The 23,651-nt window shown below is 45.6% G+C and overlaps 1 protein-coding gene across 3 annotated transcripts in view; it reads right to left on the bottom strand.

Moving 5' to 3' along the window:
• Window positions 1-23,651, bottom strand: part of LOC137361233 (leukosialin-like) — a 67,928-nt gene that overhangs the window by 42,524 nt on the left and 1,753 nt on the right. The window contains exon 2 of one of the 3 annotated variants that reach the window (XM_068026141.1): window positions 9,182-9,210. The exons of the other annotated variants lie outside the window; for them this stretch is intronic. The gene's annotated coding sequence lies outside the window, so the exon portion shown is untranslated. The remainder of the gene's footprint in view (window positions 1-9,181; window positions 9,211-23,651) is intronic. 3 annotated transcript variants of the gene reach the window in all.

The raw sequence follows: 23,651 nt of genomic DNA, 5'->3' as shown, positions 1-23,651 counted from the left end.
TGTCTCCCTCTCACCCACTCTACTTATAAACTATCGGACCGGGAAACAATGCATGACTGTCTAGCTTTGGATCTCTTAAGAATGACAGGCACAGAAAATAATCAAAAGGGCTAACGGAACTCTGGCCATTATATCTCGAGGAGTAGAACACAAGGGCGGGTTGGAAGTCCTGCTTCAGCTGTACAAAGCCCTGGTTAGACACACCCCAGAGTTCTGGGCCCCATACCTTCGGAAGGAGATATTGGCCTTGGAGGGAGTGCAGTGTAGATTTACCGGAATGATACTGGGACGCCAAGCGTTAAATTATGAGGAGATCATAGGAAATAGGAACATGAGGAGGCCATTCAGCCCCTCAAGCCTGCTCCATCATTCAAACCAGATGTGGCTGATCATCCATTTCGATGTCATTTTCCCCACTATCCCCATATCCCTGGATGTCATTAGTATCCAGATATCTATCGATTCCTACTTTGAACATGCTGAATGACTGAGCTTCCACAGCCCTAGGGAATTCCAGATTCACCACCCACTGAGTGAAGAAATTCTTCCTCATCCCAGTCTTAAATGGCCTGTCCCTTATTCTGAGACGATGTCCCTTGTTTCTAGACTCACCAGCCAGAGGAAACATCCTGTCCACATCTACCCTGTCACGCCCTGTAAGAATTTTGTACGTTTCAATGAGATCACCTCTCATTCCTCGAAACTCGATCACCTCTCATTCCTCGAAACTCAAGAGAATACAGGCCCAGTTTCCTCAATCTCTCTCCATAAGACAATTCCACCATCCCAGGGATTAGTCTGCTAAATCTCCATATGGCAAGTATATCCTTCCTTAGATAGGAAGACCAAAACAATATACCAGATGCGGTCTCACCAAGGCTTAATACAATTGCAGCAAGACAACTTTACTCTTGTACTCAAATCCCCTTGCAATGAAGGGCAACATACCATTTGCCTTCCTAATTGCTTGCTGTACCTGCATACCCGCTTTAGTGACTCATGAAAAAGGACACCCAGGTCTCTTTGGACATCAACACTTCCCGACCTCTCACCATTTAAGAAATACTCTGCCTTTCTGGTGTTTTTTTTTAACCAAAGTGGATAACCTCACATTTTTCCACGTTATATTCCATCTGCCATGTTCTTGCCTACTCACTGAGCCTGTCTAAATCCCCTTGAAGTCTCTTTGCATCCTCCTCACAACTTACATTCCCACCGAGTTTTGTGTGATCAGCAAATTTGGAAATATTCCATTTGGTCCACACATCCAAATTATTTATATAGACTGTGAACAACTGGGGCCGACGCACTGATCCTTGCGGTTCTTTGGCTTCCTTGTCTCGAGAGACAATGGGTAAGTGCCGAGAGGTGGTCAGTGGTTTGTGGAGCAGGCCAATTCTAGAGTGACAGACTCTTCCACAGGCGCTGCAGATAAAATTGGTTGTCAGGGCTGTTACACGGTTGGCTCTCTCCTTACACTTCTGTCTCTTTTCCTGTCAACTGCTAAGTCTCTTCAAGTCGCCTCTCTTTAGCCCCGCCTTTATCCTTGTGGTAGCACACTAGTAACAGCCTGCCAACCTGAGAATGACTCATTTATTCCTACTCTGTTTTCTGGCTGTTCACTAATTCTTAATCCATGCCAGTATATTACCCCCTATCTCATGTGCTCTAATTTGGTTGAGGGAAGGACAGGATTGGCAGCTAAATGTTCCAGGATTTAGAAGCTTCAGGCGGGATAGAGGGGGATGTAAAAGGGGTGGGGGAGTTGCATTACTGGTTAAGGAGAATATCACAGCTGTACTGCGGGAGGACACCTCGGAGGGGTCATGCAGCGAGGCAATATGGGTGGAGCTCAGGAATAGGAAGGGTGCAGTCACGATGTTGGGGGTTTTCTACAGGCCTCCCAACAGCCAGTGGGAGGTAGAGGAGCAGATATGTAGACAGATTTTGGAAAGATGTAAAGGTAACAGGGTTGTAGTGGTGGGTGATTTTAACTTCCCCTATATTGACTGGGACTCACTTAGTGCTAGGGGCTTGGATGGGGCAGAATTTGTAAGGAGCATCCAGGAGGGCTTCTTGAAACAATATGTAGATAGTCCAACTAGGGATGGGGCTGTACTGGACCTGGTATTGGGGAATGAGCCCGGCCAGGTAGTCGAAGTTTCAGTAGGGGAGCATTTTGGTAACAGTGACCATAATTCCGTAAGTTTTAAGGTACTTGTGGATAAGGATAAGAGTAGTCCTCGGGTGAAGGTGCTAAATTGGGGGAAGGCAAATTATAACAATATTAGGCAGGAACTGAAGAATTTAGATTGGGGGCAGCTGTTTGAGGGTAAATCAACATCTGACATGTGGGAGTCTTTCAAACGTCAGTTGATTAGAATCCAGGACCAGCATGTTCCTGTGAGGAAGAAGTCTGGCAAGTTTCGGGAACCTTGGATAACACGGGATATTGTGAGCCTAGTCAAAAAGAAAAAGGAAGCATTCGTAAGGGCTGGAACAGACAAATCCCTTGAGGAATATAAAGACAGTAGGAAGGAACTTAAGCAAGGAGTCGGGAGGGATAAAAGGGGTCATGAAAAGTCATTGGCAAACAGGATTAAGGAGAATCCCAAGGCTTTTTATACATATATAAAGAGCAAGAGGGTAACCAGGGAAAGGGTTGGCCCACTCAAGGACAGAGAAGGGAATCTATGTGTGGAGCCAGAGGAAATGGGCGAGGTACTAAATGAGTACTTTGCATCAGTATTCACCAAAGAGAAGGACTTGGTGGATGATGAGTCTAGGGAAGGGAGTGTAGATAGTCTCAGTCATCTCATTATCAAAAAGGAGGAGGTGTTGGGTGTCTTGCAAAGCATTAAGGTAGATAATTCCCCAGGGCCTGATGGGATCTACCCCAGAATACTGAGGAAGGCAAGGGAAGAAATTGCTGGGGCCTTGACAGAAATCTTTGCATCCTCATTGGCTACAGGTGAGGTCCCAGAGGACTGGAGAATAGCCAATGTTGTTCCTTTGTTTAAGAAGGGTAGCAAGGATAATCCAGGAAATTATAGGCCGGTGAGCCTTACATCTGTGGTAGGGAAATTATTAGAGAGGATTCTTCGGGACAGGATTTACTCCCATTTGGAAACAAACGAACTTATTAGCGAGAGGCAGCATGGTTTTGTGAAGGGGAGGTCGTGTCTTACTAATGTGATTGAGCTTTTTGAGGAAGTGACGAAGATGATTGATGAAGGAAGGGCAGTGGATGTTGTCTATATGGACTTCAGTAAAGCCTTTGACAAGGTCCCTCATGGCAGACTGGTACAAAAGGTGAAGTCACACGGGATCAGAGGTGAGCTGGCAAGATGGATACAGAACTGGCTCGGTCACAGAAGACAGAGGGTAGCAGTGGATGGGTGTTTTTCTGAATGGAGGGATGTGACTAGTGGTGTTCCACAGGGATCAGTGCTGGAACCTTTGCTGTTTGTTGTATATATAAATGATTTGGAGGAAAATGTAGCTGGTCTGATTAGTAAGTTTGCGGACGACACAAAGGTTGGTGGAGTTGCGGATAGTGATGAGGATTGTCAGAGGATACAGCAGGATATAGATCGGTTGGAGACTTGGGTGGAGAAATGGCAGATGGAGTTTAATCTGGACAAATGTGAGGTAATACATTTTGGAAGGTCTAATGCAGGTGGGAAGTATACTGTAAATGGCAGAATCCTTAGGAGTATTGACAGGCAGAGAGATCTGGGCGGTTTAAAATCACTTTCTTTTAGTTTTGGTTGCAGCAGCTTTGACAGAAACGGAGGTACGGAGCGAACTTGCAGCTGAGAGGTCAGTTTCAGTGTAAGTTAAAAGTTAATTCCCTTTTGTTTTCAGAGGACCAGGGGACTGCTGGGTAAGTAAAAACTATATATTTGGGCGGTGGCTGTACCCGAGACACTACACGTGCAGTGTCTCCCACCCACCCTCCTCCTCTAAACAAAAAAAAGGGACTCTGGTGTGTTGATAAGGTAAGCTTTTTATTTAAAAAGTTCAGTCCGTCGGATTGCTAAGCTAACAAGTTTTGACTTTTTTTTTTGGTTTTTCAGTAGATTTGTTGGGAATTTGGAATAGTGGGAATGGAGGTTAAGGCAGTTGTATGTTCCTCCTGCAGAATGTGGGAGGTAAGGGTCGCCAAGAGTGTCCCTGCTGACTGCATCTGCGGGAAGTGCACCCAACTCCAGCTCCTCGAGAACCGCATTAGGGAACTGGAGCTGGAGCTGGATGAACTTCGGATCATTCGGGAGGCGGAGGAGGTTATTGAGAGGAGTTATGGGGAGGGAGTCACACCTCAGGTAAAAGAAGTAGGTAGATGGGTTACCGTCAGGGGAAGGAGAGGGAACCAGCAGGCAGTGCAGGGATCCCCTGTGGCCGTTTCCCTCAACAACAGGTATACCGTTTTGGATACTGTTGCGGGGGACGACTTACCAGGGGTAAGCAATGGGGTACAGGTCTCTGGCACAGAGTCTGTCCCTGTTGCTCAGAAGGGAAGGGGGAAGAGGAGCAGAGCATTAGTCATTGGGGACTCCATAGTTAGGGGAACAGATAGGAGGTTCTGTGGGAACGAGAGAGACTCACGGTTGGTGTGTTGCCTCCCAGGTGCCAGCGTTCGTGATGTCTCGGATCGTGTTTTTGGGAGCAGCCCCAAGTCGTGGTCCACATAGGCACCAACGACATAGGTAGGAAGAGAGATGGGGATTTAAGACAGAAATTCAGGGAGCTAGGGTGGAAGCTTAGAGCGAGAACAAACAGAGTTGTTATCTCTGGGTTGTTGCCCGTGCCACGTGATAGCGAAGCGAGAAATAGGGAGAGAGAGGAGTTGAACACATGGCTGCAGGGATGGTGTAGGAGGGAGGGTTTTGATTTCCTGGATAATTCGGGCTCTTTCTGGGGTAGGTGGGACCTCTACAAACAGGATGGTCTTCACCTGAACCAGAGGGGTACCAATATCCTGGGGGGGAGATTTGCGAGTGCTCTTCGGGGGGATTTAAACTAATTCAGCAGGGGAATGGGAACCTAAATTGTAGTGCCAGTGTACAGGATGTTGAGAGTAGTGAGGTCAGGGATAAGGTTACAAGGACGCAAGAGGGCACTGGCAAGCAAGAACTTGGTTTAAAGTGTGTCTATTTCAACGCCAGGAGCATCCGGAATAAGGTGGGTGAGCTTGCAGCATGGGTTGGTACCTGGGATCTCAATGTTGTGGCCATTTCGGAGACATGGGTAGAGCAGGGGCAGGAATGGATGTTGCAGGTTCCGGGATTTAGATGTTTCAGTAAGAACAGAGAAGATGGTAAAAGAGGGGGGGGTGTGGCATTGTCAATCAAGGAGAGTATTACAGCGGCAGAAAGGATGTTTGAGGACTCGTCGACTGAGGTAGTATGGGCCGAGGTTAGAAACAGGAGAGGAGAGGTCACGCTGTTGGGAGTCTTCTATAGACCTCCGGATAGTTCCAGAGACGTAGAGGAAAGGATAGCGAAGATGATTCTCGACAGGAGCGAGAGTAACAGGGTAGTGGTTATGGGGGACTTTAACTTTCCAAATATTGACTGGAAATACTATAGTTCGAGTACTTTAGATGGGTCAGTTTTTGTCCAGTGTGTGCAGGAGGGTTTTCTGACACAGTATGTGGACAGGCCAACCAGGGGCGATGCCACATTGGATTTGGTACTGGGTAATGAACCCGGCCAGGTGTTAGATTTAGATGTAGGTGAGCACTTTGGTGATAGTGATCACAATTCGGTTAGGTTTACCTTAGCGATGGGCAGGGACAGGTATATACCGCAGGGCAAGAATTATAGCTGGGGGAAAGGAAATTATGATGCGATTAGGCAAGATTTAGGATGCGTAGGATGGGGAAGGAAACTGCAGGGGATGGGCAGAATCGAAATGTGGAGCTTATTCAAGGAGCAGCTACTGCGTGTCCTTGATAAGTATGTACCTGTCAGGCAGGGAGGAAGTTGTCGAGCGAGGGAGCCGTGGTTTACTAAAGAAGTTGAAGCGCTTGTCAAGAGGAAGAAGAAGGCTTATGTTAGGATGAGACGTGAAGGCTCAGTTAGGGCGCTTGAGAGTTACAAGCTAGCCAGGAAGGATCTAAAGGGAGAGCTAAGAAGAGCAAGGAGAGGACACGAGAAGTCATTGGCGGATAGGATCAAGGAAAACCCTAAGGCTTTCTATAGGTATATCAGGAATAAAAGAATGACTAGAGTTAGATTAGGGCCAATCAAGGATAGTAGTGGGAAGTTGTGTGTGGAATCAGAGGAGATAGGGGAAGCGTTAAATGAATATTTTTTGTCAGTATTTACAATAGAGAAAGAAAATGTTGTCGAGGAGAATACTGAGATACAGACTACTAGGCTACATGGGATTGAGGTTCACAAGGAGGAGGTGTTAGCAATTTTGGAAAGTGTGAAAATAGATAAGTCCCCTGGGCCAGATGGGATTTATCCTAGGATTCTCTGGGAAGCCAGGGAGGAGATTGCAGAGCCTTTGTCCTTGATCTTTATGTCGTCATTGTCGACAGGAATAGTGCCGGAAGACTGGAGGATAGCAAATGTTGTCCCCTTGTTCAGGAAGGGGAGTAGAGACAGCCCTGGTAATTATAGACCTGTGAGCCTTACTTCGGTTGTGGGTAAAATGTTGGAAAAGGTTATAAGAGACAGGATTTATAATCATCTTGAAAAGAATAAGTTCATTAGCGATAGTCAGCACGGTTTTGTGAAGGGTAGGTCGTGCCTCACAAACCTTATTGAGTTTTTCGAGAAGGTGACCAAACAGGTGGATGAGGGTAAAGCCGTGGATGTGGTCTATATGGATTTCAGTAAGGCGTTTGATAAGGTTCCCCACGGTAGGCTATTGCAGAAAATACGGAAGTATGGGGTTGAAGGTGATTTAGAGCTTTGGATCAGAAATTGGCTAGCTGAAAGAAGACAGAGGGTGGTGGTTGATGGTAAATGTTCATCCTGGAGTATAGTTTCTAGTGGTGTACTGCAAGGATCTGCTTTGGGGCCACTGCTGTTTGTCATTTTTATAAATGACCTGGAAGAGGGTGTAGAAGGGTGGGTTAGTAAATTTGCGGATGACACGAAGGTCAGTGGAGTTGTGGATAGTGCCGAAGGATGTTGTAGGGTACAGAGGGACATAGATAGGCTGCAGAGCTGGGCTGAGAGATGGCAAATGGAGTTTAATGCGGAAAAGTGTGAGGTGATTCACTTTGGAAGGAGTAACAGGAATGCAGAGTTGTGGGCTAATGGGAAGATTCTTGGTAGTGTAGATGAACAGAGAGAACTTAGTGTCCAGGCACATAAATCCCTGAAAGTTGCTACCCAGGTTAATAGGGCTGTTAAGAAGGCATATGGTGTGTTAGCTTTTATTAGTAGGGGGATCGAGTTTCGGAGCCACGAGGTCATGCTGCAGCTGTACAAAACTCTGGTGAGGCCGCACCTGGAGTATTGCGTGCAGTTCTGGTCACCGCATTATAGGAAGGATGTGGAAGCTTTGGAAAGGGTGCAGAGGAGATTAACTAGGATGTTGCCTGGTATGGAAGGAAGGTCTTACGAGGAAAGGCTGAGGGACTTGAGGTTGTTTTCGTTGGAGAGAAGGAGGAGGAGTGGTGACTTAATAGAGACATATAAGATAATCAGAGGGTTAGACAGGGTGGATAGTGAGAGTCTTTTTCCTCGGATGGTGATGGCAAACACGAGGGGACATAGCTTTAAGTTGAGGGGTGATAGATATAGGACAGATGTTAGAGGTAGTTTCTTTACTCAGAGAGTAGTAGGGGCGTGGAACGCCCTGCCTGCAACAGTAGTAGACTCGCCAACTTTAAGGGCATTGAAGTGGTCATTGGATAGACATATGGATGAAAATGGAATAGTGTAGGTCAGATGATTGGCGCAACATCGAGGGCCGAAGGGCCTGTACTGCGCTGTAATGTTCTAATTCTACTTCTACAGGTCCACAGGTCACTGAAAGTGGCAATGCAGGTGGATAAGGTAGTCAAGAAGGCATACGGCATGCTTGCCTTCATCGGTCGGGGCACAGAGTATAAAAATTGGCAAGTCATGCTGCAGCTGTACAGAACTTTAGTTAGGCCACACTTAGAATATTGCGTGCAATTCTGGTCGCCACACTACCAGAAGGACGTGGAGGCTTTGGAGAGGGTACAGAAGAGGTTTACCAGGATGTTGCCTGGTCTGGAGGGCATTGGCTATGAGGAGAGGTTGGATAAACTCGGATTGTTTTCACTGGAACGACGGAGGTGGAGGGGCGACATGATAGAGGTTACAAAGTTATGAGCGGCATGGACAGAGTGGATAGTCAGAAGCTTTTTTCCAGGGTGGAAGAGTCAGTTACTCGGGGACATAGGTTTAAGGTGAGAGGGGCAAAGTTTAGAGGGGATGAGCGAGGCAAGTTCTTTACACAGAGGGTGGTGAGTGCCTGGAACTTGTTGCCGGGGGAGGTGGTGGAAGCAGGTACGATAGCGATGTTTAAGAGGCATCTTGACAAATACATGAATAGGATGGGAATAGAGGGATACGGACCCCGGAAGTGCAGAAGATTTTAGTTTAGGCAGGCATCAAGATCGGCGCAGGCTTGGAGGGCCGAATGGCCCGTTCCTGTGCTGTACTGTTCTTTGTTTATTAACCTCCTGTATGCAACCTTATCAAAAGCCTTCTGAAAATCCACATCCACTGGTTCTCCTTTATCTATGCTACAATTAACATCCTCAAAAAACTCCAACAGGTTTGTCAAACATTATTTTCCTTTCACAAATCCATGTTGACTCTGCCCAAACATATCATTATTTTCCAAGTGTCCAGTTATCTCATTCTTTAGAATCGATTCTAACATTTTTCCTATTACTGCGTCAAACTAACAGGTCTGCAGTTCACCGTTTTCTCTCTCACCCCCTTCTTAAATAGTGGGGTTACATTTGCTACTTTCCTGTCTGCAGGAACCCTTCCAGAATTTATAGAATTTTGAAAGATGACCACCAATGCGTCCGTTATCTCTATCGCCATCTCCTTCAACACTCTGGGATGTAGCTCATCTGGTCTAAGGGATTTATCAAATTTCAAACCAATTAACTTTTAGAGTTATTGAAACTAATTACTTTCAGTTCCTCATTTTTACAAGTCTGTTGCTTCCCTACCATTTCTGGGAGATTTTCTGTGCCTTTCTCTGTGAAAACAGATACAAAGTCATTGTTCAGTTTCTCCATTTCCTCATTTTCCACCACAAACTCTCCTGGCGCCATCTGCAATGGACCCACATTCATCCTCGCTAATCATTTCCCTTTCACATACCTAAAGAAGCTTTTAGAGTCTGCCTTTATGTTTCTAGCTTTGCTCCCAATCTTCAGACTTACCACTTTTTCTGGCAACCTTGTAAGCCACTTCCTTTGACCTAATGCAATCTTTAACTTCTTTTGTTAGCCACAGTTTGGTTTTTTTGTGTCTTAGAGGAATGTATGTTTATTGTAAACCGTTTAACATTTCGTTAAATACTAGCCACTGCCTGTATACCGTCAAATCCTCCAATGTATTTTCCCAATCCACCATAGCCAATTTGCCCCTCATAACTTCATAGTTTCCTTTGTTCATATTTAAGACCCTAGTTTCAGAATGAACTATATCTCTTTCGGACTTAAGGTAAAATTCTATCATAATGTGAGAGATTACACAAACTAGGGGCGGTATTCCCCAGAATTTAGAAGGTTCAGGGGTGATTTGATCAAAGTTTTCGGGATATGAAGGGGGAATGAAGGGATCAGGGTAGAGACAGAGAGAGAAACTATTTGCACTGGTTGGGGAGTCTCGGACGAGGGGGGCGGTCAGAGACTGAAAATGAGAGCCCAGGCGTTCAGGAGTGAAATTCGGAAACACTTCCACACTCAAAGAGTGGGAGAAGTTTGAAATTCTCTCCCGCAAACAGCAATCGATGCTCGATCGCTTGTTCATGTTAAACCTGAGATTGATAGATTTTTGTCACCCTGGGGTATTAAGGGACATGGGGGGCAAAGGCAAGGATGTGGAGTTAGGGTCACAGATCAGTCACAAGCTCGTGGAATGGAGGAACAGGCTCGAGGGGCTGAATGGCCTCCTCCTGTTCCTGTGTAACAGGCTCGAAGAGGGGCTGAATGGGCCTCCTCCTGTTCATATTTCCTGTAATTCACTGGGAGTCAAGACTAAAATTTGCCTGAAGATTTGGGATTAACTGAAAGGGAGGAAAAGGGGTTTTGGGATCGATGCAGAACTGACCGGTCTTGTCACATCTACAAGAGTTGCTGTCTGTGTGTGTGTCTGTGTGTCTGTCTGTGTGTCTGTCTGTGTGTCTGTCTGGGTGTTTTTCTGTGTGTCTGTCTGTGTGTCTGTCTGGGTGTTTTTCTGTGTGTCTGTCTGTGTGTCTGTCTGGGTGTTTTTCTGTGTGTCTGTCTGGGTGTTTTTCTGTGTGTGTGTCTGTGTGTCTGTCTGGGTGTTTTTCTGTGTGTCTGTCTGTGTGTCTGTCTGGGTGTTTTTCTGTGTGTCTGTCTGTGTGTCTGTCTGTGTGTCTGTCTGGGTGTTTTTCTGTGTGTCTGTCTGGGTGTCTGTCTGTGTGTGTGTCTGTGTGTCTGTCTGGGTGTTTTTCTGTGTGTCTGTCTGGGTGTCTGTCTGTGTGTGTGTCTGTGTGTCTGTCTGGGTGTTTTTCTGTGTGTCTGTCTGTGTGTCTGTCTGTGTGTCTGTCTGGGTGTTTTTCTGTGTGTCTGTCTGTGTGTCTGTCTGGGTGTTTTTCTGTGTGTCTGTCTGGGTGTTTTTCTGTGTGTCTGTCTGTGTGTCTGTCTGGGGGTTTTTCTGTGTGTCTGTCTGTGTGTCTGTCTGTGTGTCTGTCTGGGTGTTTTTCTGTGTGTCTGTCTGTGTGTCTGTCTGGGTGTCTGTCTGGGTGTTTGTCTGTGTGTCTGTCTGTCTGTCTGGATGTTTGTGTGTAACAGTCACCTTTGCAACCTCTCCCACCTCCCTCTCTGTTTTCCCAACATCTCCCATCTCTCCTACTTTCTCTCCATCCTAACCTCTCTTCCCTCTCTCTCCATCCCAATCTCTCCCATCTCGCCCTCTCTCTCCATCATAACATCTCCTCTCTTCATCCCAACTTCTTTCTCTCTCTATCCCAAACTCTCCTTGGTCTCTCCATCCCAACCTCTCCCATCTCACTCTCTTTCCCTATCCCAAGCTTTCCCATCTCCCCCTCCATCTGATCCCTTCCCATTTCCCACTCTCTCGTATGAACATATGAACTAGGAGCAGGAGTTCCACCATTCAATATGATCATGGCTTATCTGATTGTAACCTCAACTCCACATTCCCGCCTACCCCCGATAACCTTTCACCCCCTTGCTTATCGAGAATCTAGCTACCTCTGCCTTAAAAATATTCAAAGACTCTGCTTCCACCACCTTTAGAGGAAGAGAATTCCAAAGACTCACGACCCTCTGAAAGAAAGAAATTCTCCTCATCTCTCTCTTAAATGGGTGTCCCCTTATTTTTAAACAGTGACCCCTAGTTCTAGATTCTCCCACAAGGGGAAACATCCTTTCCACATCCACCCTGTCAAGACCCCTCAGGATCTTATATGTTTCAATCAAATTGCCTCTTACTCTTCTAAACTCCAGTGGCTACAAGTCCAGCCTGTCCAACCTTTCCTCATAAGACAACCCACCCATTCCAGGTATTAGTCTAGTAAACCTTCTCTTTACATCCTTCCTTAAATAAGGAGACCAGTACTGTACACAGTACTCTAGATGTGGTCTCACCAATGCCCTGTATAGTTGAAGCACAACCTCCCTACTTTTGTATTCAATTCTTCTTGCAATAAACAATAATATTCTATTAGTTTTCCTAATTACATGCTGTACCTGCATACTAACCTTTTGTGATTCTCTGCATCTCAGAGCTCTGCAATCTCTCACCATTTAGATAATATGCTTCTTTTTATTCTTCCTACCAAAGTGGACAATTTCACATTTTCCCACTTAATACTCCATTTGCCAGATCTTTGCCCACTCACTTAACCCATCTATATCCCTTTGTAGCCTCCTTATGTCCTCTTCACAACTTACTTTCCGACCTATCTTTGTGTCATCAGCAAATTTAGCAACCATACCTTTGGTCCCTTCATCTAAGTCATTTATATAAATTGTAAAAAGTTGAGGCCCCAGCACTGATCCCTGTGGAACACCACTCATTACATCTTGCCAACTAGAAAACGACCCATTTATGCCTACTGTCCATTTCCTGTTAGCTAACCAATCTTCTATCCATGCCAATATGTTACTCCCTACACCATGAGCTTTTATTTTCTGCAATAACCTTTGATGTGGCACCTTATAAAATGCCTTCTGGAAATCTAAGTACAGTACATCCACCAGTTCCCCTTTATCCACATGTTATTTCTTCAAAGAACTCCAATAAATGGGTTAAACATGATTTCCCGTCCACAGAACCATGTGGACTCTGCCTGATTACCTTGGATTTTTCTAAATGCCCTGCTATAACATCTTTAATATTAGCTTCCAACATATTCCCTAAGACAGATGTTGACTCCTCTCTATCCCAACCTCTCCTCACTCTCCATCCAAACCTCTTCCTCTCTCTCTCCATCCCAACCTCTTCCTCTCTCTCTCCATCCCAACCTCTTCCTCTCTCTCTCCATCCCAACCTCTTCCTCTCTCTCTCCATCCCAACCTCTTCCTCTTTCTCTCCATCCCAACCTCTTCCTCTCTCTCTCCATCCCAACCTCTTCTATCTATACCAACCTCTCCTCTCCCCTGCTCTCTCCATCCCAACATCTACTCTCCTCTCTATCCCACCATCCCCTCTCTCTCTCTTCATCCCAACCTCTCCCACCTCTTTCTCTCCTGGGGGGACTATTAATCAAACCAGAATTATCTACACATATGCAATATTATAAGTGAATCAGAAGCATAGATTCTGCCCAAAAGGTACGACTACAAACTGGGCATGAATGGGAGCTTCATGTTATTTTATTTGTTTGTGGTTTGTGGAGCGTCACTGGCTAGGCCAGCTTTTGTTGCCCATCCCTGATTGTCCTTGAACTGAGTGGCTTGCGAGGCCATATCAGAGGGCATTTAAGAGTCAACCACATTGCTGTGGGTCTGGAGTCACATGTAGGCCAGACCAGGTAAGGACAGCAGATTTCCTTCCCTAAAGGACATTAGTGAACTAGATGGGTTTTTAAACAATTGACAATGGATTTTTTAAATTCAAGATTTATTAATTGAATTCAAAGTTCACCATCTGCCACAGTGGGATTCGAACTCATGTCCCCAGAGCATTAGCCTGGGCTCTGGATTACTAGCCCAGTGACATTACCACCCCACCACCGCTTCCCCAAGCTATAAGATGATGGCATCATCAGGAGAAAGTGTAGTAATATTGCTAAAGGACAATATTGCAACTGATGAAGGGAAGGATATCAATAAGGGGAACTGGCAGTGGGTAGAATTAACAGGAACATTGGTAAAATGGTCCTGTGACTTGACTTGTAATCTAAAGGCCTGGACTAGTGATACAGAGACATGAGTTCAAATCTCACCACTTCAAATTCAGTTGAATAAATCAGGAATAAAAAGCTAAAATCAGTATTGATGACCGTGAAAACTACAATAAAAACCTATCTTGCTCATGAATGTCCTTTAGAGAGGGAAATCTGCCAGGCTTACCCGGTCTGGCCTACATGTGACTCCAGACCCACAGCAATGTGGTTAACTCTTAATCTCCCTCTGAAATGGCCCAGCAAGACACTCAGTTTAGTTTAGTTTAGTTTAGAGATACAGCACTGAAACAGGCCCTTCGGCCCACTGAGTCTGTGCCGACCATCAACCACCCATTTATACTAATCCTACACTAATCCCATATTCCTACCACATCCCCACCTGTTCCTATATTTCCCTACCACCTACCTATACTAGGGGCAATTTATAATGGCCAATTTACCTATCAACCTGCAAGTCTTTGGCATGTGGGAGGAAACCAGAGCACCCGGAGGAAACCTACGCAGACACAGGGAGAACTTGCAAACTCCACACAGGCAGTCCCCAGAATTGAACCCGGGTCGCTGGAGCTGTGAGGCTGCGGTGCTAACCACTGCGCCACAACGCTAGTGCTGTTGGGAGGGTTTAAACTAGTTTGGCAGGGGGGATGGGGACCTGAGGGTAGACTCAGCTGGGACAAAATCAGAAATGAAAATGGAAGGCGGAAAACTAATGGATGAGTCTGGAAGACAGAGGAAACATGGGTTAGGCAGTACCCAGAATTGAACCTGGGTCGCTGGAGCTGTGAGGCTGCGTGTGCTAACCACTGCGCCACTGTGCCGCCCTCTTTGTTCAAAGAGTGTCTGTGACCTGTGACCTCCTTGTCAGTTATTCTCTGTGACCCTCTGTCCTATCAACACCTTCCCCTTGTGTCATCTTTTGCCCCATCCTCATTTTATTTGCTTAAAACCTATTACATTTCTAACCTGTGCCAGTTCTGATGAAAGGTCACTGACCTGAAACGTTAACTCTGCTTCTCTCTCTACAGACGCTGCCAGACCTGAATATTTCCAGCACTTTTTGTTTTTATTTCAGATTTCCAGCATCTGCAGTATTTTACTTTTATTTCACCATAATATGAGGGTTTGACATTAAGATCGAGCGGGAGAAAGTTTTCATAGAAAAGCCAGGTCTGAAACTGAAGTGAGGTCGAAGTGGAAGGTATGAGAAATGACTGGGCTGAGCTGTTAACAGGTAAACCCACAGTAAAACATTCAATGATAATCCAGCGAACTGGCAAAATATAGAAAACAGGGGGACACAAAGAAAATAATAAGAGCTGCAAACAGGAAATATCAGAAAAAGGGGAGGTAATATAAAGACAAATAGATCATAAGATCATAAGAACTAGGAGCAGGAGTAGGCCGTCCGGCCCCTCGAGCCTGATCCGCCATTCAATAAGATCATGGCTGATCTTTTCGTGGACTCAGATCCACTTACCCGCTCTCCCACCGTATCCCTTAATTATTGTTCAAAAAGATATCTACCTTAGCTTTAAAAACGTTTACTGAAGAAGCGTCAACTACTTCACTAGGCAAGGAATTCCATAGATTAACAACCCTCTGGGTGAAGAAGTTCCTTCTTAATTCAGTCCTAAATCTACTCCCTCTAATCTTGAGGCTATGCCCTCTTGTCCTAGCTTCACCTGCCAGTGGAAACATCCTCTCTACTTGTATCTTATCTATTCCCTTCATAATTTTATATGTTTCTATAAGATCTCCCCTCATTCTTCTGAACTCCAATGAATATAATCCCAATCTACTCAGTCTCTCCTCATAAGCCAACCCCCTCAACTCCGGAATCAACCTAGTGAACCTCCTCTGCACCCTCTCCAGTGCCAGTACATCCTTTCTCAAGTAAGGAGACCAAAACTGCACACAGTACTCCAGGTGCGGCCTCACCAGTACCTTATACAGCTGCAACATAACCTCTCTGCTTTTAAACTCAATCCCTTTAGCAATGGAGGACAAAATTCCATTTGCCTTCCAAATTACTTGCTGTACCTGCAGACCAACCTTCTGCGATTCATGCACAAGGACACCCAGGTCCCTCTGCATAGCAGCATGCTGCAATTTTTTACCATTCAAGTAATAATCCTTTTTTACTGTTACTCCTACCGAAATGAATGACTTCACATTTATTAACATTGTATTCCATCTGCCAGACCTTTGCCCACTCACTCAATGTATCTATGTTCCTCTGCAAAGTTTCACAGTCATCTGCACACTTTGCTCTTCCACTCATCTTAGTGTCATCTGCAAACTTTGACACCCTACACGTGGTCCCCAACTCCAAATCATCTATATAAATTGTAAATAATTGCGGTCCCAACACCGATCCCTGAGGCACACCACTAGTGACTGATTGCCAACCAGAATAGCACTCATTTATCCCCACTCTCTGCTTTCTGTTAGTCAACCAATCCTCTATCCATGCTAATACTTTACCCCTGACGCCATGCATCCTTATCTTATGCAGCAGCCTCTTGTGCGGCACCTTGTCGAAGGCCTTTTGGAAATCTAGGTACACCACATCCACTTGGTCCCCATTGTCCACCTTGCTCGTAATGTCTTCATAGAATTCCAAAAGATTTGTCAAGCATGACCTGCCCTTCATGAACCCATGCTGCGTCTGCCCAACGGGACAATTTCTATCGAGATGCCCTGCTATTTCTTCCTTGATAATAGACTCAAGCATCTTCCCCACTACAGAGGTTAAGCTAACCGGTCTATAATTCCCCATCTTTTGTCTACCTCCCTTTTTAAACAGTGGCGTCACATCTGCTGTTTTCCAATCTGCTGGGACTGCCCCAGAGTCCAGCGAATTTTGGAAAATTACCGCCAGTGCACCTGCTATTTCTCCCGCCATCTCTTTTAGTACCCTGGGATGCATTCCATCAGGGCCAGGAGACTTATCAATCCTTAGCTCCATTAGCTTGCCCAACACTACCTCTTCCGTAATAATGATTGTTTCCAGGTCCTGACCTACGTTCGTCTCTTTGTCAATTACTGGCATGTTATTAATGTCCTCCACTGTGAAGACCGATACAAAATACCTGTTCAATGCCTCGGCCATTTCATCATATCCCATAACTAAATTCCCCTGCTCATCCTCTAAAGGACCAACGTTTACTTTAGCCACTCTTTTTCGTTTTACATATTTATAGAAACTTTTGCTATCAGTCTTTATATTCTGTGCTAGTTTTTTCTTATGTTCTATCTTACTTTTCTTTAAATAGTACAGGTTTTTATTATATTAAAGAGTAAGAGAGTGTCTAAGGGAAATCATATTAGTGTACAGTACAGGAGGAGGTCATTCAGCCCATGAGGTCTGTGCCAGCTCTTTCAAAGTTCAATCCAGTTAATCCAGCTCTTTCCCTATATCCCTGCAATGTTTTTTCTGTTTCAAATATTTATCCAATTCCCTTTGCAAGGCTACTCTTGAATCCTTATCCTCTACCCTGTCAGGCATTCCCAATCCAAACCACTCATTGTGTAAAAAAATCTTCCTGTCACCTCTGGTTCTTTTACCTTTTGCTTAAATCTGTGACCCTCTGGTTACTGACCCTCCCACCACTGGAAACAGTTTCCTCCTTATTTACTCCATCGAAACCCCTTCCTGATTTTGAACACCTTTATTAAATCTCCCCTTAACCTTCTCCGCTCTAAAGAGAACAATCCCAGCTTCTCCAGACTCTACACATTAACTGAAGTTCCTCATCCCCGGAACCATTCTATTAAATATCCCCTTCGCCTTCTCCGCTCTAAAGAAAACAATCCCAGCTTCTCCAGACTCTACACATTAACTGAAGTTCCTCATCCCCGGAACCATTCTATTAAATCTCCTCTGCACCCTCTCTAAAACCTTCACATCCTTCCTAAAGTGCGGTGCCCAGAATTGAACACAATACTCCAGTTGGGGCCGAACGAGTGTTTTATAAAGGTTTAGCATAATTTCCTGGGTTTTCTGGTCTATGCCTTTATCTGTAAAGCCCAGGATCTCATACGCTTTATTGACCTGTCCTGCCACCTTCAAAGATTTGTGCACAAACACCCCCAGGTTTCTCTGTTCTTGAACCCTCTTCAAAATGGTAAGGTTTAGCATGTATTGTCTTTCCTCATTCCTCCTACCAAAATGTATCATCTCACACTACTCTGTCTTACTTAATCAAACACCTTTTGAAAGTTCATCGATACAACAGCAACTGCACTGTCCTCATTCACCCTCTCCTTTACAGTTAGTCTCTTTTATTAGTCCACACTTATCCAAGTGATTGTTAATTTTGTCCCGAATCATAGTTTCTAAAAGTTTTCCCACCATCGAGGTTACACCGACTGGCCTGTCGTTGTTGGCTTTATCCTCAAATGAGTAACATTTGCAATTCTCCAGTCCTCTGGTACCACCCCTGTGCCGAAGGAGGATTGGAAGATTATTCCATAATTTCCATCCTTACTTCCGTCAGTATTCGCGGACGCATCCCATCCAATCCTGGTGACATCAATTTTAAGTACAGGCTAGCCTATCTCATACCTCCTGCTCTTGATCAATTTTTAGCCCATCCAATATCTAAACTACCTTCTCTTTCACTATGAATTTGGCAATGCCTTCTTCTTTAATAAAGACAGATGCAAAGGACTCATTTAGTACCTCAGCCAAGCCTTTTGCTGCCTATAGATCCCCATTTTGATCCCTAGTCACCTCTACCTTTGACAACCCTTTAACTGTCAATATGCCAACAGAAGACCTTTTGATTCACTCTCGTGAGTGAAAATATTTAATTGTGTCATAATGATTGATTTTGTCTTGTGTTTCAGTAACGTGTTGCAGAAAGGACAAAATCTGCTGTTTCTCCAAATCATAGCAAGGTTGCTGTGACCACAACACACAGTACTTAACCACTATTCAATTATAGCAACACAGAAATGCTCATTACCTAAATGACAGACACAGTTAATACTTTCAGAAACAACATGATAATAGCAGATATTAAATGAGTGCTTAAAACACACATGCAAGAGGACTTGGGTCAGTAATTGGTCGTGGGCGTGCGGTGGGTGGTCAGAGACAGACAGTAGGGATGAAGGGTACGTACTCTGGTTGGCTGGCTGTGACAAGTTGACAAAGTGGTTAATAAGGCATACGGGTTTCACAGCTTGAGAGGCATCGAGTACAAAAACAAGGAAGTGATGATGAACCTGTGTAAAACACTGGCTTGGCCTCGGGTATTGTGTCCAATTCTGGAGACTGCACTTTAAGAAGGAAGTGATGATGAACCTGTGTAAAACACTGGTTTGGCCTCGGGTATTGTGTCCAATTCTGGAGACTGCACTTTAAGAAGGACGTGATGGCTTTAGAGAGGGTGCAGCAAAGATTTCTGGGAATGGTTCCAGGAATGTGGGACTTCAGGTAGATGGAGATTGAAGAAGCTTGGATCATTCTCGTTACAGAAGGTTGAGTGGAGATTTGATAGAGGTGTTCAAAATCATGGGGAGGGGTGGGTCTAGACGGAGTACAGAGAAACTGCTCCCACGGGTGGAAGGGTCGAGAACCAGAAGAAACAGAATTAAAACGACTGGCAAAAGAACCAAGGGGACTTGAGGAAAAACTATTTGACGCAGCGAGTGATTAGGGTCTGGAATGCGCTGCCTGAAAGGGTGCTGGAGGCAGAATCAATTGTGGCTTTCAAAAGGGAATTGGATAAGGACCTGAAAGGAATAAAAAATTGTATGACTGTAGGGAAAGGGCAGGGGAACGGGGTTAACTAAATTGCTCCTGTGGAGAGCTGCAATGAGCTCAATGGGCCGAATAACCTCCTTCTATGCTGTAACTATTCTGTGATTCCTAAGTGATGCTTCGCTGGGATCTGCACTGGTGCCTTGGCCTTTCATCTATTTAAAAATGACTTGGATGAGGGGATCAAGAACTGTATAGCCAGGTTTGCTGACTACACTAAGTTAGGTGTCACAGTAAACAGCATAGAAGGGAGCTGCAAGTTGCGAAGGGACTCTGACAGATTGAGTCAGTGAGCAAAACTGTGGCAGATGAAGTTCAATGTCAGAAAGTATTATCGACGTGACAAGAGCAAGGAACTGTGGAAGAGTGGAGAGATTTAGGGGTTCAAATACAGAAATCATTAAAAGCTGGTAGGCTGGTACATAGAGCGATTAAAATGACAAATGGGATGTTGGCCTTTATTTCCAGGAGGTTGAAATACAAGGGGTGGAAGGTCACAGTTTATATAAAGCTCTGGTTAGACCCCATTGGGGGTAATTGTGTTCAGTTCTGAACCCTGTAGCTCAGGAAAGGTGTATTGGTCTTGAAAGGATGCAGCACAGATTCACCAGGGCTAAAAGGGTTAAATTATCAGGACAGGTTAAATAGGCCTTGTATTGATAAATAGATTTGATAGGGTAGCTAGAGAGAAACTATTTTCTCTGGTGGGGAAGAGTTCAGGGCAAGGGGGCAGAGCCAGAGAATTCGAGCCAGGCCGTTCAGGGGCGATGTCAGGGAGCACATCTTCACACAACGGGAGTGGAAATCAGAAACTCTCCCCCCTCCCCAAAAAACTGTGGATGCTGGGGGTAAATTGGAGCTTTAAAGACTGAGATCGATAGATATTTGTTGAGTAAGGGTATCGAGGGTTCAGAAACAAAAGTGGATAAATTGAGTTTTTTTTATTCATTCATGGGATGTGGGCGTCGCTGGCCAGGCCAGCATTTATTGCCCATCCCTCATTGCCCCTTGAGAAGGTGGTGGTGAGCTGCCTTCTTGAACTGCTGCAGTCCATGTGGGGTAGGTACACCCACAGTGCGGTTAGGAAGGGAGTTCCAGGACTTTGACCCAGCGACAGTGAAGGAACGGCGATATAGTTCCAAATCAGGATGGTGTGTGGCTTGGAGGGGAACTTGCAGGTGGGGGTGTTCCCATGCATCTGCTGCCCTTGTCCTTCTAGTTGGTGGAGGTCGCGGGTTTGGGCGGTGCTGTCGAAGGAGCCTTGGTGCATTGCTGCAGTGCATCTTGTAGATGGTACACACTGTTGTCACTGTGCGTCGGTGGTGGAGGGAGTGAATGTTTGTAGATGGGGTGCCCATCAAGCGGGCTGCTTTGCCCCGGATGGTGTCGAGCTTCCTGAGTGTTGTTGGAGCTGCACCCATCCAGGCAAGTGGAGAGTATTCCATCACACTCCTGACTTGTGCCTTGTAGATGGTGGACAGGCTTTGGGGAGTCAGGAGGTGAGTTACTCACCGCAGGATTCCCAGCCTCTGACCTGCTCTTGTAGCCACGGTATTTATATGGCTACTCCAGTTCAGTTTCTGGTCAATGGTGACCCCCAGGATGTTGATGCTGGGGCATTCAGCGATGGTAATGCTGTTGAATATCAAAGGGAAGGGAGATGGTCATTGCCTGGCACTTGTTTGGCACAAATTCTGCTTGCCACTTATCAGCCCAAGTCTGAGTGTTGTCCAGGTCTTCCTGCATGCAGGCATGAACTGCTTCAGTATCCAAGGAATCGCGAATGGTGCTGAACACTGTGCAATCATCAGTGAACATTCCCACTTCTGACCTTATGATGGAGGGAAGGTCATTGATGAAGCAGCTGAAGAGGTGGTAGAGGCAGGAACCCTCACAACATTTAAGAAGTATTTAGATGAGCACTTGCAATGCCAAAGTACACAAGGCTACGGGCCAAGTGCTGGAAAATGGGATTAGAATAGTTAGGTGCTTGATGGCCGGCACAGACACAATGGGCCTGTTTCTGTGCTGTCTAACTCTATGACTCTATGAATAGGGTTGGGCCTAGGACACTACCCTGAGGAACTCCTGCTGTGTCCTGGAGCTGTGATGATTGTCCTCCAATAACCACAACCTTTGTGCTCGGTACGACTCCAACCAGCGAAGAGGTTTCACCCGGATTCCCATTGATTTCAATTTTGCTCGGGCTCCTCGATGCCATACTCGGTCAAATGCTGCCTTGATGTCAAGGGCAGTCACTCTCACCTCACCTCTGGAGTTCAGCTGCTTTGTCCATGTTTAGGTCAAGGCTGTAACGAGGTCTGGAGCCAGGTGGCCCTGACAGCACTGAACATCAGTGAGCAGGTTGTTGCTGAGTAAGTGGAATCACTTTGCTGATGATTGAGAGTAGACTGATGATCTGTAACTGGCTGGTTTGGATTTGTTCTGTTTTTTTTTGTGGACAGGACATACCTGGGCAATTTTCCACATTGTCGGATATAAATTAGCCATGACCTCATTGAATGGCGGAACAGATTTGAGGGGCCGAATGGCCCTCTCCTGTTCCCCTGTAGCAAGCTCTCCCATATCTCTCTCTTTCCAACTCAACATCTGCTTTCCCTCTCTTTCAATCTCAACCTCTCCGCCTCTCTCTCTCTACCACCTCCCCTCTCTCTCTCTCTCTCTCTACCACCTCCCCCTTCTTGTCTATCCCAGCCTTAAATGTATTGAATGATGGAGCATCCACAACCCTCTGGGGTAGAGAATTCCAAAGATTCGCAACCCACTGATGAAGTAATTTCTTCTCATCTCAGTCCTAAATGATCGAACCCTTGTCCTGAGACTGTGCCCCCGGGAAGAAATTGCTGGGGCCTTGACAGAAATCTTTGCATCCTCATTGGCTGCAGGTGAGGTCCCAGAGGACTGGAGAATAGCCAATGTTGTTCCTTTGTTTAAGAAGGGTAGCAAGGATAATCCAGGAAATTATAGGCCGATGAGCCGTACGTCAGTGGTAGGGAAATTATTAGAGAGGATTATTCGGGACAGGATTTACTCCCATTTGGAAACAAACGGACTTATTAGCGAGAGGCAGCATGGTTTTGTGAAGGGGAGGTCGTGTCTTACTAATTTGATTGAGTTTTTTGAGGAAGTGACAAAGATGATTGATGAAGGAAGGGCAGTGGATGTTGTCTATATGGACTTCAGTAAAGCCTTTGACAAGGTCCCTCATGGCAGACTGGTACAAAAGGTGAAGTCACACGGGATCAGAGGGGAGCTGGCAAGATGGATACAGAACTGGCTCAGTCACAGAAGACAGAGGGTAGCAGTGGAAGGGTGCTTTTCTGAACGGAGGGCTGTGACTAGTGGTGTTCCGCAGGGATCAGTGCTGGGACCTTTGCTCTTTGTAGTATATATAAATGATATGGAGGAAAATGTAGCTGGTCTAATTAGTAAGTTTGCGGATGACACAAAGGTTGGTGGAGGTGCGGACAGTGATGAGGACTGTCAGAGGATACAGCAGGATATAGGTCGGTTGGAGACTTGGGCGGAGAAATGGCAGATGGAGTTTAATCCGGACAAATGTGAGGTAATGCATTTTGGAAGGTCTAATGCAGGTGGGAAGTATACAGTAAATGGCAGAACCCTTAGGAGTATTGACAGGCAGAGAGATCTGGGCGTACAGGTCTACAGGTCACTGAAAGTGGCAACGCAGGTGGATAAGGTAGTCAAGAAGGCATACGGCATGCTTGCCTTCATCGGACGGGGCATAGAGTATAAAAATGGCAAGTCATGCTGCAGCTGTACAGAACTTTAGTTAGGCCACACTTAGAATATTGCATGCAATTCTGGTCGCCACACTACCAGAAGGACGTGGAGGCTTTGGAGAAGGTACAGAAGAGGTTTACCAGGATGTTGCCTGGTCTGGAGGGCATTAGCTATGAGGAGAGGTTGGATAAACTCGGATTGCTTTCACTGGATCGATGGAGGTGGAGGGGGGACATGATAGAGGTTTACAAAGTTATGAGGGGCATGGACAGAGTGGATAGTCAGAAGCTTTTTCCCAGGGTGGAAGAGTCAGTTACTCGGGGACATAGGTTTAAGGTAAGAGGGGCAAAGTTTAGAGGGGATGTGCGAGGCAAGTTCTTTACACAGAGAGTGGTGAGTGCCTGGAACTTGCTTCCGGGGGGAGGTGGTGGAAGCAGGTACAATAGCAATGTTTAAGAGGCATCTTGACAAATACATTAATAGGATGGGAATAGAGGGATACAGGCCCCGGAAGTGCAGAAGGTTTTAGTTTAGACAG

Source organism: Heterodontus francisci, unplaced genomic scaffold (genome assembly GCF_036365525.1).
Source record: "Heterodontus francisci isolate sHetFra1 unplaced genomic scaffold, sHetFra1.hap1 HAP1_SCAFFOLD_903, whole genome shotgun sequence".
Lineage (NCBI taxonomy): Eukaryota > Metazoa > Chordata > Chondrichthyes > Heterodontiformes > Heterodontidae > Heterodontus > Heterodontus francisci.
This window is presented reverse-complemented; position numbering and strand designations above follow the sequence as displayed.